The 14,086-nt window shown below is 42.7% G+C and overlaps 1 protein-coding gene across 5 annotated transcripts in view; it reads left to right on the top strand.

Annotated features, from left to right (window-relative positions):
- TNFRSF19 (TNF receptor superfamily member 19) overlaps window positions 1–2,666 on the top strand; it is a 62,362-nt gene extending 59,696 nt beyond the window's left edge. For all 5 annotated transcript variants that reach the window (XM_076328087.1, XM_076328088.1, XM_076328089.1 and 2 more), the window contains one exon: window positions 278–2,666. The gene's annotated coding sequence lies outside the window, so the exon portion shown is untranslated. The remainder of the gene's footprint in view (window positions 1–277) is intronic.
- The last annotated feature ends 11,420 nt before the right edge of the window (window positions 2,667–14,086 follow it).

The following is a 14,086-nucleotide window of genomic DNA, read 5'->3' as shown; positions in this document are numbered from 1 at the left end:
GATGCATTACGGTCTTGCATAGGGCCATACTTCATTATTATATTGCAAAATAAATAATAAGGTGATAAAATCAGAAGATGGCATATTTTTATTTATGTGCACATAAATACAAGCTCTTTAATGGGTGTTTTAATACGGGCTCAGTCTTCAGGTTTAGGTGAATTTTTACAGTAAGCAGTAAGTATAGCTGTATGTTTTTTAGTGTTTAGTCAAGTATAGAAGTACATAGAGGTTTTTTATGAGTTTGTGTAACCACTGTTCTGTCATTTTCTTTTAGGAAACCAAGCTGTTTCTCTCAGCACTAAAGCTGAATGCTTCCCATATGCTCCTCTGCTGATTCTCATCGAACTTAGTCTGGTCTTCAATGTTGCATGGTTTCAAAATCAGCTGGAAAAAAATGGCATCATTTCACACCTTCCGAGCAGTTGCATCTGAGCCATAACAGCTGTAAAGTGAAACTTCAAGGAGCATCCTAGGAGAACCCTGAAAGTGATTTATGACCTTTTGCATCTCTTTTAAAAAACGAACCTTCTATTCCCTCAGATTCTCAAAAAGTCTAATGGAGTGAGCTTAAAAGTATATGTAAATACAGCAAGAAATATAAATACTTCAGTGTGTTTAGGTGGGTATCTTAAATATGGCTACAGATGTCAGAAGGCGTGGGACAAGACGTTGCCAGTTATTCTGCTTGCAGATTTATGCATGCATTAGGATTTTTTTGGCTGGTTCTAATTTTAGATCAGTTTCCTGCTGTTGAAGGACTTAAAAAATAAACATTTCTATTTATGCAAGGATCATCTATTGATAAACTGAAGCTTTTATTCTGTATTACATTATAGTCAATAAGCTAGTTTGGGGAGTTAAAGAATTTGCATGTTACAATATGTATGGTTGAAGTCCCCTCCATCCAATTATTACATTTGTGGGAGGGGGCATTGTTTTGTTAAATATAGCAGGAGATTAGCTTTAAATTAGATACAGTTTAATGAAAGTCAGCTGTATAGATAGGGATGTTGTGTTTAATTGGTAGTCTCAGTATTGGAATAGAGCACTTGTTGTTACAGCATGTAATTTTTGGATGTTGAAATAAATGTAATCAACTGTCACATCAAAAAGTCAACCTATAGCAGGTGTGCCATGAAAGTATTCATACAATGAGACTATTACGAATATTTTTTAGTAATGCATTATTCTTAAGGGTCAAGCTTCATGGTGACCTAATTCATTCATTTAGCAGGCCTTTTGTTTTCATTCATGTCACTCTGTCCTTCTCACTGTAGTATTGTGTAAATTCAATTTTTCCACACAAAATGCAAAAATTAATTCATAACATTTTTAAAAAAAATACCTCTGAATTGAATCCTCAGTTGTGTGCATGCCTAGTAAGTTATCAACTCTCTGCCCTTGTTGCTGTTAAGATTTTTTTAACTGCAGTTTGTTGCACCACATCCATAATACCATTTGTTCTGCAGCCATTTTTATCCCTAAAATAGTTTTCACTTCTGTGAGTAATCCCAGTAACCCCTACTGATTCATTACATTCAACAGGCTCGAACTTGTCAGTGATGAACTCTAGCAATTATTCTTTAAAGTACCCAATGTGCCTTGACAAAAGCAAAGCAATCAGCAAAACAAATGCAAATTTGCAGTAAATATTACTCATCTTTCCACACATGGTTTGTGTGGCAATGGAAATGTTGAGACGGTATTCATATTCCGTAATGGAAAAAGGCTTTTGCTTTGAAGCACCCAGTAGAAGGTTGAACCTGCACAAGACTAGCTAAAGCCAGTACAGGCAGCCAAGGCAGTAAGATGCTTCAGCTAAAACCAGTGAGATTAGTCACGCGTGCAGAAATCACGAACAACAGTTATCAAATTCAAACCAAAGTAAGTGAAGAAATTACGTAAGTGATTGATTTTTTTTAAAGTAGTAAATACCACCATTTGGTCCCTGACAGAATAATACGCAGTTATACAGGGAGTACAATTACTCAGCTAAATACTTTAGAGTATGTAGTCAAATAAGAGTAGTTTTGAATAATGTCTTTGGATACTTTCATACATTTAAGAAGTGACAAAACATTTTTTCACTACATGTGCATGAAGAGATGTGTGCTTCTTTGTATATACTTTGTAAATAGAAAAAATCCAATGTGCATTTCAGTATATGGCAAGATATTTTTAGAACATACGGAGGTTTAACTTTTCACTAATAACAGTTCTTTAAAACGCTATGTTCAAAAGTTTTGCCAGCATCTGCCACAGTAAGTATGTTTTCCCATTGGAATTTACACTTTGTATAATTGTTTTTGTCCGGCAACTCTAGAGAAAAATACTCATTTCTTTAAATGAGTGACAGATAGCTTGAGAGCAAATTGGGAGGAAAAAATGAAGAGAGTGCTTTTTAAATATATGTGTATATTGTGTATATACTTTTTTCCTTAATTTAACCAAATTGGTCTTTTTTTATATTGCCTGTGGCAAGCAATGTTGTACATGCCAATAGAAAACATACACTACCACCACATTTAGACTGCCCACGTATCACGTCTAGAGACTTATAGTGCTGTTTTAAATACTCCTTTAAGGAATGTAAATTAAAACCTTGTATAAATCGTTTTTGTAATACTTTTTCTACTTGTGAATAAAATGTTACGTGAACCCGTCTTGGTTTGTTGATCTCAAATTAATAATAGCATCCTATACAAAGGTAGTGATCAATTCTTATTTTTAGACTTCCATAATGGTTTAATTGTATTTAAATTACGGTATAATTTGGTACGTCTTTGCCTTGAGATGTTTTGCTGTTTAACAGTAGCATCATTCTTCAAGCTGGAGGACCTTGAAGAAGCAGTAAGTTAACACTGATCCTTAAAATCATAGCGCCTCAAAATCTTTTCAAAATTTTGCTTCTCAAGAAAGGAAAAAAAAAAAGCTGGCAAGCACCACAGATTGCTGTCTGTATAATGTCTTTGAAAAGAAAACCAAGCACTCCACACAGTAGACTCTTTCAGATAAGATAGATACGTAAATAATGAGAGTAGCTGTATTTTTGAAACAGAAAAGGATGCCCTAATGATGGCCTCTGATTAATACCAAGAGAGCTTGCACTTGTGTTGCACAGCAGCAGCCAAGAAACCAGGGTTTCAAACCCTGGTTGAAGGAAGAGGGAATTAGAGAATACCAATAGAGAAGACAATTACCCGTGATTATTTAGGCCACTTTTCAAACGTTGTCCAGAAGGTTCATATGTTGAAAAGATTCAGGAAGTTACTCAAATGGGATGCTGTACAATTTAAATGATTAAGAAAGGGATGGCATGGTTTGACTCACAAGAGTAGAGGACTGCAAAGAAAGAGTAATTTGATAATTGCACAGAATTGCATGACTTCTTATGGTAAAGATATAAGAAGCAGTGACTGGAAGCTGAATCCAGGTAAGGATGGTAGGTAACATAAAGCCAGGTTGGTTGTGGTGGAGAATTTGTAGCGCTGTTGGTTTTTATGGGAAAGTTCGAGAGAAATTGAAAGCTACTCTGTCCCCGTCGCTAGTTTATTCTAGCAAATTTCACACTAGCTCCTGTCTGCGTATTGCTGTTATTTCTCCAGTCTTTTAAGTACGTAATTCAGAGCTTACCCGGGGAACACCTTCCCAGAATAGCAAGGTCTCCTTATATGGCTGCGCCCATGTGCTGCACTCCTGAGTAGTCTTCTACTTGTCTTCTGCTGAGGCTGTCAAAAATGGCAACAGTCCACATCCCCAGCCCAACTAATCACCCTTCCGGGTCACTTAAACGCTCGCAAGTCTGCAAAGCAGCACGTGGCATGTTTGGTAGCTCACTTTGTGTCGATAAAGGTAGCAAGTCTCAGCACTGCTAGGATCAAAATAGTGTGCCCCTGCCAAAAATAAAAATTAAAAAAAAAAACCAAGAAAAAAACAGGAATTGAAAAACAGGTATTTATTCTGTTTTATCTGGAAACAAAATACAATTTAAAACATTACGTATGTGATCATAAAACTTGCACAGACATTTGATCATATTAGATATAATATAAATGTCATTAGCAAGGCTGCGATTTTCTATCCAACAATCTTTCTAAAAGAGGTCAACAGAAAAAAAACTATCCCAAAAGCTTTTCCCTGCTTGCATTGCTTTTTGGTACAACAGTGTTTCCTGCCTTTTCTACAAGGTAGACCAAGCTCTTAATCCAGCGCTCCTCATCCTACCATGAGTTTGAGATCATATGGCTTTTCCCTTTGTTGTGGGCTCTTTGAGGGCCTTTGGTTTGCATTCCTGTGAAGTCCCTCCAAGCAACAACCTTCGTGCATTAAATTAATCCTCTCGCTGACTTCGGCGATGGAGGGTTAGATCGCTACCTGCAGCACATTCCAGTGCAGACACTGCTGCTTTGTTTTGCCCTTTTAAAAAAAGGGTATTGAAGGGAGCGTGTAGTGTTTTATCAGGCGCGGAGCAAGCTGAGGTTGGGTACTGCAGAGCAAAGCCACACAATGCACACTTTGTGCTGGCAGGATGCAATTTAATCCATATTTAGTTTAGGCATGAGTGTTGGTAAGACCCACTTGCTCTTCACATTGCACGTGAGCCATTTTGATTATGTCCGATAAGGTAGGGCTTTCAATAGGATAAAAGCAACAGTGGGCGGATTTGCTCGTGAGCCTGCTGGTTTCCACAACAGCAGTGACTGATGGGATTAGAGGAAATGTTTTCTAACAGCGTACTGACAGAGAGGGCGGCTGATTGAGGGCACGCTAACGCTTCCAGCAAGTGCCACAGCTTCAACAGCAGAGTCGGTTGAGTAAGCCTGAGATTTTTTTTCCCATCATTTGATTTTCTAAATCCTTCCTTATCGCAGTTGGATTTAATGTTTTTTCCGTTGACCTGAGATTTGGCTTGTTCAAAAGGTTATAAATGACGTTTTTCTAAAGCATTGGTGGAAAAGCACACAAAAAAGAAGGCAGCTTTTAGAAAGTGCGTTCTCTGAGCCTCAGTCTTTGTGGAGTTTTCCATTTCTTCTGCCCAGGTCCCAGTCTCAGTTTGTGGATGGACAATTCACATGCTATTCAGCATGCAGAAATTCTCCGAAGTATAGGAGATAATATACCAAAATCCAGTCTGTAATCAACAGTTTAAGGGAGAGCACCGATTTAAAACTTGGAAAAAATTAAACCATTGGAATTCAAGCAATCACCTTGGTTTGCCCAAGATCTGTATCAGACAGTTCATTGGAACATAATGATAAACATAGAATCACAGAATCGTTTAGGTTGGAAAAGACCCTTAAGATCATCAAGTCCAACCGTTAACCTCGCACTGCCAAGTCCACCACAAAACCATGTCCCTAAGCGCCACAACTACGCATCTTTTAAATACTTCCAGGGATGGGGACTCAACCACTTCCCTGCGCAGCCTGTTCCAACGCTTGACAACACTTTCGGTGAAGAAATTTTTCCTAATACCCCATCTAAGCCAACATCTATAAATACAGACTATATATGTGTACATGAAGATATATTCTACAGTAGAATAAAATAATAACCAAATTTAAAAGAATCGATCATCTTACATGTGATCTGAGGCAGGGCATTGTCCAGGCCAGTTAGTAATTTTATTCCCAAGTCCTTAAACATGAGGAAATCACGGAACACTATGGACCAATTCAGATGAGACCTTTACACTATACAAGCATTATTCTGCATGTGGCAGAGGTTACAAAATGAATTGAGAACTTTTAAAAAAAATAGTAAAGGCTCTATTTCAATTTTTTTTAAATGCCTTTCAGTCCAGAAATCCAAGTGCCCTAGACATTTCATAGGTCAATATGGGAGCCTTAGGAAAAAAAAAAAAAAGTACTATAAATGACAAAATAAAACATTTAGGACCTACACCCAGTACTCTATGGCTTCCTTCCAGGATTTTTAGAGCTGCAATTTCTTGCTCTTCAATATCAACATACTGGAATATTCACCGAGTGAATGCAATTTCTCCGCCGGAGTCGGTAGCATCTGAAGGCCCTGGCTGGCCCCGCCGCAGGAGCTGAGAGCGCAGCAGCAGCTCTAATGCTTTTCAGCTGGTGGGGATCTCAGCAAGACGTTTTGTAACAGGGACGCTCTGTGCATATGCGTGCGTGCGCTTCCATACGATGGACGTATAAGAGAACAATATTGAACAAAACAGGAACGGTAGAGGTTATTCATTATGAAAATAAGCATAATGAGAAAAGGACATCTAGCTACTAGTGCACTAAAAAAGAGCAAAACCAGCCATTACGTTGCAAAGTAATCATATTTTAAAAGCCAAAGTAAAGATCTAGTCTACAGCCACTTTACTTCTCTAACTTCGTGTTCACTTAAACTCACATAAACTCTGCACCTGGCCAAAGCAAAAAAAAAAAGAAGATCTGGAATCAGCAGAATAACAGCATTTACTGCTCCAATTTTGTTCATACATTGAAAAGGTGCTTTCTTGTATATTTACGCTGACTCCTGCAACACATGGTAGCTGCGTTTAACCTGAGGAAATTCAACAGCAAGTATCAGCTTGGCCATTTGGTTCACTCTGTTCCAAGAGAACAAAGAAAGTTGTTGACCAACCTGATGCCATTTTATGTTGTTAGGCACAACAATAGTTGTGTACCTTTATCATAGCTTCAGCTTTATTAAACCTTATTCCTCAGGATGTTCAACAATAATAGTTAAGGCGACACCACACCTGTGCAAGAGTGAGAATATCTTTCTGACTGAGATACCAAAACAGACCCATAATATTCCACCAAATAACACTTGCAGTACATTTTGTCAAAATTCATCACCTTTTTTTTTGATATGTTGAGACTACAAATAGAAAAAATTCCTTGCTTGAAAAAATTTTCACGCCATGACAAAATGCTGTGAAATCTGACATAAGAGTATTTTCTCCAGGAGGGTTTGTGCAGCTACCCTCCGTGTTAAACCCAATAAATTGAAACCCTCAATATTAATTTAAGTTCTATCTTTAAATATATTTTAAACTTTGGAGGATTTGTTGGTTACTCAAGGAGGACTAATCCATTTGCATGGGCAAGAAGTACCTCAAAGTTATTTTCATACACTGGTTTTTAACTAGCGGGACAGATGGATTCAGGCAGAAGAAACTAAATCCTTTAGATGATAAAATATCTATTTTATTGATGGGTTAAAAGAAGCAAGCCCTGTGGGTTCAGCCCTCTCTCTCATTAGGTCAAACAGGCTATGGGATCCGCAGAGAAGAGCTCAAGAATGCCATAAACGACATCTCCTGGGGCTTTCGACAACAAATGGATAGCGTTGGAGTTTACTCAAGGTGTTGCCAAGTGCTGTAATAGGGACTCCCGAAAATATCTGTCTGCCAGATGATGTTTCCTAATACACAGACTGTCAATGAGGAGGCCTTGTTGCATTTACAGCCAGATGCTTTTCTTTCCTTAGAGAAGTCTTTTTATTGCCTTTCTGCAGGGGGTGGACTCGGGGCGGTGGGGGAAGCGGCAACGCCTGCAGAAGCCAGAGGTGAGCAGGGTGCAGCGCTGATACGTCCAGCACACACTACAGCCTGTTACAGCTGATTTCCCTCTGCAAGTCTCCCAGCTGTGCAGAGGTTAGCTGTAAATGTGCTTGGAAGCCTAAAAATCCCCAAAGATGCAATATTGCAACTTCTGCAGATGTATCAGTGTTGTAACTGTGGTAGCTGAAAACTATAAGTAAAAATAATATAATCTGTTAGTTGAGTGGGGGGAACCAAAAATAACTAAAGGTTTTGGGCTCAAGGCCTTCTTGGATCTGCTTTCTAATGTTTGCTTGCACACTCTGCATCCAGTTAAAGGTCTACAGCTGCTGCAGCTCTGAGGATGCTCCTGCAATTCTTACCTGATCTTAGGGAGCAGAAGTTACCTTTCAGTTTGGCCTTGTTATACTTCATGCTGCAAGAGCTGGAGGGTTTAAATGCCTCACAGTCTCTGTTTTCTTCCCAATTACCTCATTTTTTTGACAAAAAAAAAAATACTCTGTTCAAATTTTGCTTAAGTTGCATTACTGACAAGCTGCCCATAATAAGACTCCGATTTCGTTTTCTCGTGGAAAAGAAATGCAGTCACCCTAATGCCACCCAGAAGACGGCCTGGGAATCAGATGCTGATTTATGCTGTTACCAGTGTCTCTCTCTGCTGCTCTGTCCCCTAGCCCAGGAAGCAGGCCAGAAAAAAAGCAAAACACCTCTTTGACCGGAGCAACCCCAACCCACACCAGCAACCCATTCTTTAAAGATCTGTTATTGAATCACAGCTTATGGATAGTTCAAACAAACAAAACAAAAAAAAAAAAAAGAAGACAGAGACAGGAGAAAAAAACTGCATAAAGACTTATACTGGAGAGTCATTCAGCAAAATTCCCATTTGTGTATTAAAAGCTTAGCTAAATAACCTTGGGCTGCACAGGAAGACAAGTAGGAAGGAAAACTCTTCTGATCTTTACAATCGCCCTGCCCCTCGAGCATACCAGGTATTTTATCTTCTAGTCTTCATAAAAAATTGATTTTGTGAAGTAGACATGCAGCACTTACTTACCTCATTCTTGATGCAGACGGCTTTGCCCTCCCCATCCCCTGCAGTGTCAGAAATAGTAACACATGACTGTCACTGAAGGCTCTTTCCAATCAGGAAAGGAACGTCTCTCTCTCTTACCCCTCTCCTCCTGTTTTATGGCTCTTCCCTACCGTTCTGCCTTATTTATCACTGCTGCAATTTTCGGGTATTTCTTTGCCTTCTTTCCTCCAGCCCCGTGTTTCCCATTCTCCTGCCTCCCCTAGCTGGTCTGCTCCCCCATCGCCACGTGAAAGCGTGGATTTAATTTCATGAACCTGGAAGATGTAACACAACGTACACAAGCATCTCTAAGGCTTTGCTCTGTTCTTATGTAAAAGCAAAGGAAATAAAAGAGAGGGAAACAAAGGTACCCCACCATAGTGTGCAAATGCTGGCCTGTGCGACACTGGGTAAAGCTTATTTTCAGAAAGGCAGCGAGCTCAAATTCAAAGCCAGCCTACCCAGGAATTTATTTGGTTGGATTCCTATCTGTGGGCAGCTGCTTCTAAAATGGAAGATAATGGTTGAGTGCTTAAAACGGTGATTTTTAAGCACATGCCCTGATCTGGATTTTTCTGCAAGAACCCTCCATGAAAACTAGAGACAAGGAACTGGTCACAGCAGCGAGAGAGACAGAGCTATCCGTGACAGTATGTAAAAATTGCTGATAATGGGACTTACCCTAAAGTGCTGCAAAAAATTTATCCATTGAAAAGATTACAGGCAGGACAGTTGGGAATTATGATGGTTTAAACTGACTGAAAACAAAAACCTGCCTTCTTTTTTTGTCTGGAACGGTCATTTTCTCTTTCCTGAGATAATCTTACCACAAAATATTATACCAAAATAAACAATCATTCATATCAGATCTACTTTGCACACTCCTGATCTGGTGTTTGACTTCTTAATTTCCTGAATGGGTGAGTCAAAGCAGGTTGGGCCGACCTGTAAGTTGAGACACACGAGGGCATTTTCTTCTGTGTGCTTAGTAGGTTGGTGGAAAACAGCATCAACGTGGCAAAGGAGTTACTGCAGAAAGGACGACACCATTAGACTTAGTCTCCTGCTTAGAACTGCTAATTATAAACTAGCCCAAATCACACATAAGTTATTTGTTTATATTTGGTTCAACAGAAAACTGGAGTCAAAATTATTTTAACACTAATGTTTTAAAACACTTTAAAACTTACAAACAGCAAGACGGGAGATGGAATGAAGAATCCCATATAATTTGGCCTGAAACAGGCAACGGTCCCCGCGGGCGCCGGGAGGGGATGCCGGGAGGCGGTACACCCACCCACTCCCCGGAGGCTTGCTGACAGCACCACTGCTCCCGTCTCAAATTCTCACCTTTTGAAGCTCGCCAGCTATTGCTGGTTAACAGATCAGCCGTAAATGATAGATTTTTTTTTTTATATTATGCCGTTACGATCTTTATATTTACTTATGGGAGAAAACTATAGGGCCCTACAAGGGGCTTTCAAGAGCCCCTACAGCTGCTCATCAGGGCTGGGCTCTGGCAGATCTGGCCCCTCTGCAGCGCGGTGGTCCCCACCTGCCTCCAGCCATCGCACACGGCAACTCCTCCATCCATTCCTGCAGCAGAAGCAATGATGTATCGCACTGACACCTGCCCGCCCCCATTTTTTTTTTTTTGCTAAGTATTTTGTTGGTGTTTGCTCCAGGTCTTCCAGTGGGCGAATGGATTTTATACAGGAAACATACACTATGTTACAATGTACTGATGTATTACAAAATTTGGCCATAAAGAAGCATTTGCACTTGGTCTGTTTGGCTCTGACTGGTGGAGTGGGAAACTGCAGACTAGTTTCAATGAGTAAGCCTTTTTCTTAGCACTGCTCAGGGACTTCCAGCAGCTGAAGGATATATTCCTGGCTGCAATTAATTCATCAATTTGCAGTATATGAAACCCCAGATTCAGAAACGGCTGAAAACGCTGCCACCACCGTGTTACAAGCTCTTGCAGTATCGTTCTGGATGGGGATTTCTTTCTAACAACTTTTTGTTGGGGGATCCCAGCTGAGGACCCATCATCTATTTGTACCATCCATGAAGCAGGCACTGATGCTGGCTGAGATGGCTCTGTGCAGAGCCCTGAGTTCAAGCCAGGCTAAAGAGGTCCCTGCCAGTACACTGCCCGGTGGAAAAGCCGAAGAGTGCAGCAGGAAGAGACCCTAGATGAGAAGATGACGTATGAAGCTGGGACTGGCCTTGTAAATCCCATTTTCTCCTTTAGTTTGAGAGGGCCAAATTCAGAGGTGATGAGTTGTATTGGATTTGCATGGCAAGGTTTTGGTAGTGGGGAGTCTACAGGGGTGGCTTCAGTGAGAAGCTGCTAGAAGCTTCCCCCATGTCTGACAGAGCCAATGCCAGCCAGCTCCAAGACCTGGACCCGCTGCTGGCCAAGGCTGAGCCCATCAGCGATGGTGGTAGTGCCTCTGTGATAACATATTTAAGAAGGGGGAAAACTGCTGCGCGACAGCAGCCAAAGAAAGGAGTGAATATGTGAGAGAAACAACCCTGCAGACACCAAGGTCAGTGAAGAAGGCGGGAGAGGAGGTGCTCCAGGCGCCGGAGCAGAGATTCCCCTGCAGCCCGTGGTGAAGACCATGGTGAGGCAGGCTGTCCCCCTGCAGCCCATGGAGGTTAACGGTGGAGCAGATATCCATCTGCAGCCCATGGAGGACCCCACGGCGGAGCAGGTGGATGCCCGAAGGAGGCTGTGACCTCGTGGGAAGCCCGCGCTGGAGCAGGCTCCTGGCAGGACCTGTGGACCCGTAGAGAGAGGAGCCCGCGCTGGAGCAGGTTTGCTGGTAGGACTTGTGACCCCGTGGGGGATCCACACTGGAGCAGTCTGTTCCTGAAAGACTGCACCCTGTGGAAAGGACATATCGAAGGGACCCACGTTGGAGAAGTTCATGGAGGACTGTCTCCTGTGGGAGGGACCCCACGCTGGAGCAGGGGAAGAGTGTGAGGAGTCCTCCCCCTGAGGAGGAAGGAGCGGCAGAGACAACGTGTGATGAACCGACAGCAACCCCCATTCCCCGTCCTCCTGCGCTGCTCAGGGGGAGGAGGTAGAGAAAATCAGGAGTGAAGTTGAGCCCGGGAAGAAGAGAGGGGTGTTTTAAGATTTAGTTTTTATTTTCTCATTATTCTACTCTGATTTTGATTGGTAATAAACTAATTTCCCCAAGTTGAGTCTGTTTTGCCCATGATGGTAATTGCTGAATGATCTCTCCCTGTCCTTATCTCAACCACGAGCCTTCCATTATATTTCCTCTCCCCTGTCCAGCTGAGGAGGGGAGTGACAGAGTGGCTTTGACGGCCACTGGCATCAACCCACCACATGAGTAAAGGATGGGCAAAGCTGCAGATACAGTACGTCTGGGTGTAAAAATTCGTGTAACTGGAATGATTTTAACTTTAAGGAGCCCAGGAGAATATATAATTTATATGAGCTTAGCCTCACCCCTGAATTTGGTGCAACACCTGGAGGCTAATTTGCCATCTGTTTGCTTTCGGCAGAGCTATAGAACAAAAAGGTTTGCAATACCTTGCTGCAGCAAGCAGTCCATGCTGGACAGCACGCCTGTTCTATGAGGGCTGGAGCAAGAGCAGGTCAGAACCTAGTTCTGGCTTTTGCCAAAACCGGTCCTGGGACTGCGCTAGAGATCTGTCATCTTCCTTTTCCTTTTTAATATTTCTGGGCACAGGGAGCACTAATTGGCAGGATAGCGGACGCTTTTCTAACCAAGGCACCATCAAAGGCTGAGGAAGAGCACATTTGCCAATCAAAATATGCTGAACTGTGAAATGAAACTGTACTACCTGCCCTTTAACCTTCCCTGCACAGAAAGGAACATTCTGCAGCCTCACTGACTGCAGCACACATCCTGGGTGCGATCTGCAGATCCACATGCCTCAGTCCTCTCTTCATTTTTTTTCCTGCATGCAGGTCTGAGTGCAAAATACAGCCTTACCTCCTACCTCCACAGGCACAGCAGCTGTGTGCAGGCATCGCTGTACATGAAACCCAAGGCCAAAGGCTGTCCACACTTGTTTCACTGCACACTTGGCTTCAGCAACAAAACCAGTGCTCTGCGAGAAGCAACCTTTAGCACAGCGCATCCAGTTAGAAATCGCACTCCTCTGCTCTGTGTTCATCCCTTGCCAGCAATGTCAGCGCTGATGTACATCACAGATCTTGCGAGGTACACAGTGTGTAAAGCACACTGGGTACATTCACTGGTGGAGAAGGAAGACAGTATTTTTAATTTCATCCTCTAGAGAAAAATGCAGCCCTTCACTGATTCATGCCGCAGTTGATGGGGGCTGCAGACAGACATGGGCAGCAGGTGGCTGGCAGAGAACAGGCAGCAGCCACCCACCATGTGTGCCGCAGCCCCGTTGGCAGCGCGGGGGTCCATCAGCGCACGGGGGGGGACGGTGAAGCCCCCGGCAGGGCTAAGCTGCTGCTTTCCACTGTCAGAAAACTGATCCCCTTTTCCCCACACAGCTCTATGGCATTTGTTCACAGGCTGAATTAGCCCACTGGGAGTTGCAACATGGCTCAGCCCGGCAGCTTTGGGCACCTGAGGCAGCTTGTGGCAGGAGATGCTGCTCTGCATTTGGGAGGCTACTAGCATAGCCCCCCCCAGGGGCTGCAATAATGCAGAAAAGCAGATATTGGGGAGGGGTCTTGGTCCCTTGACACCAACGTGTTACACCAGTGCTACTCTTCCACTTTAATTAAGCAAAAGCGAAGTCTCAGGCAGATCTGAACGAGGAGTGGGGATTCTCAACAGAGCAGAGAGCAGGGAAAGCTTGGCTGGTGCAGCCTCGGAGCCGGCGGCCAACTCGGCGCAGCACTGAGGGGTGGAAACCACGGGAAGGTGAAACAGATGCGTCAGCAAGGCCAAAGGGGAGGAGAGGACATGATGCAATGCTGAACACACAAAACTGCCCAAAGATCAGCTGAAGAAGGTGAACAGACTCTAGAAAAGAGTAAAATGTCTATCATGCCAGCTAGGAACATATGGGGACAGTGACAGTGGGCTCTCTCTGTAAAAATGCTTCTGAAAGCAGTTTTTAAGTAAGTCTGACTCAGGTATGCAGGTGATTTACATGTTTCCAGTCAAAATAAAAGATCGCAACATTTTCTTGGCTGGCCTCAGCAAGGTTTAATTCCCTCCTTAGAGCTTAAGACACTTTTCCTTTTTGAATGAACACAGCTGTGCCGTACATATTTCAGTTCAAACCGACTCGAAAGAACACCCTTCACGATCCCTGAATTCAGAAAGGCAGCTGAGTGAGTGCACTCGAGTGCCTGCCTGCACCAAGCATGTTCATCACGACCACCGTGTCTCCACCAGGACCAGCTTGCTGTAATGGACCTTTAATTACCTACTCCTTTGCTGGCTGATCCCACTACACCGGTCTGTAGCAAACAGTTC

The sequence above is a fragment of the Aptenodytes patagonicus genome, chromosome 1 (assembly GCF_965638725.1).
Source record: "Aptenodytes patagonicus chromosome 1, bAptPat1.pri.cur, whole genome shotgun sequence".
NCBI lineage: Eukaryota > Metazoa > Chordata > Aves > Sphenisciformes > Spheniscidae > Aptenodytes > Aptenodytes patagonicus.
Note: the sequence above shows the minus strand (reverse complement) of the source record. Positions and strands in the feature narration are given on the sequence as shown.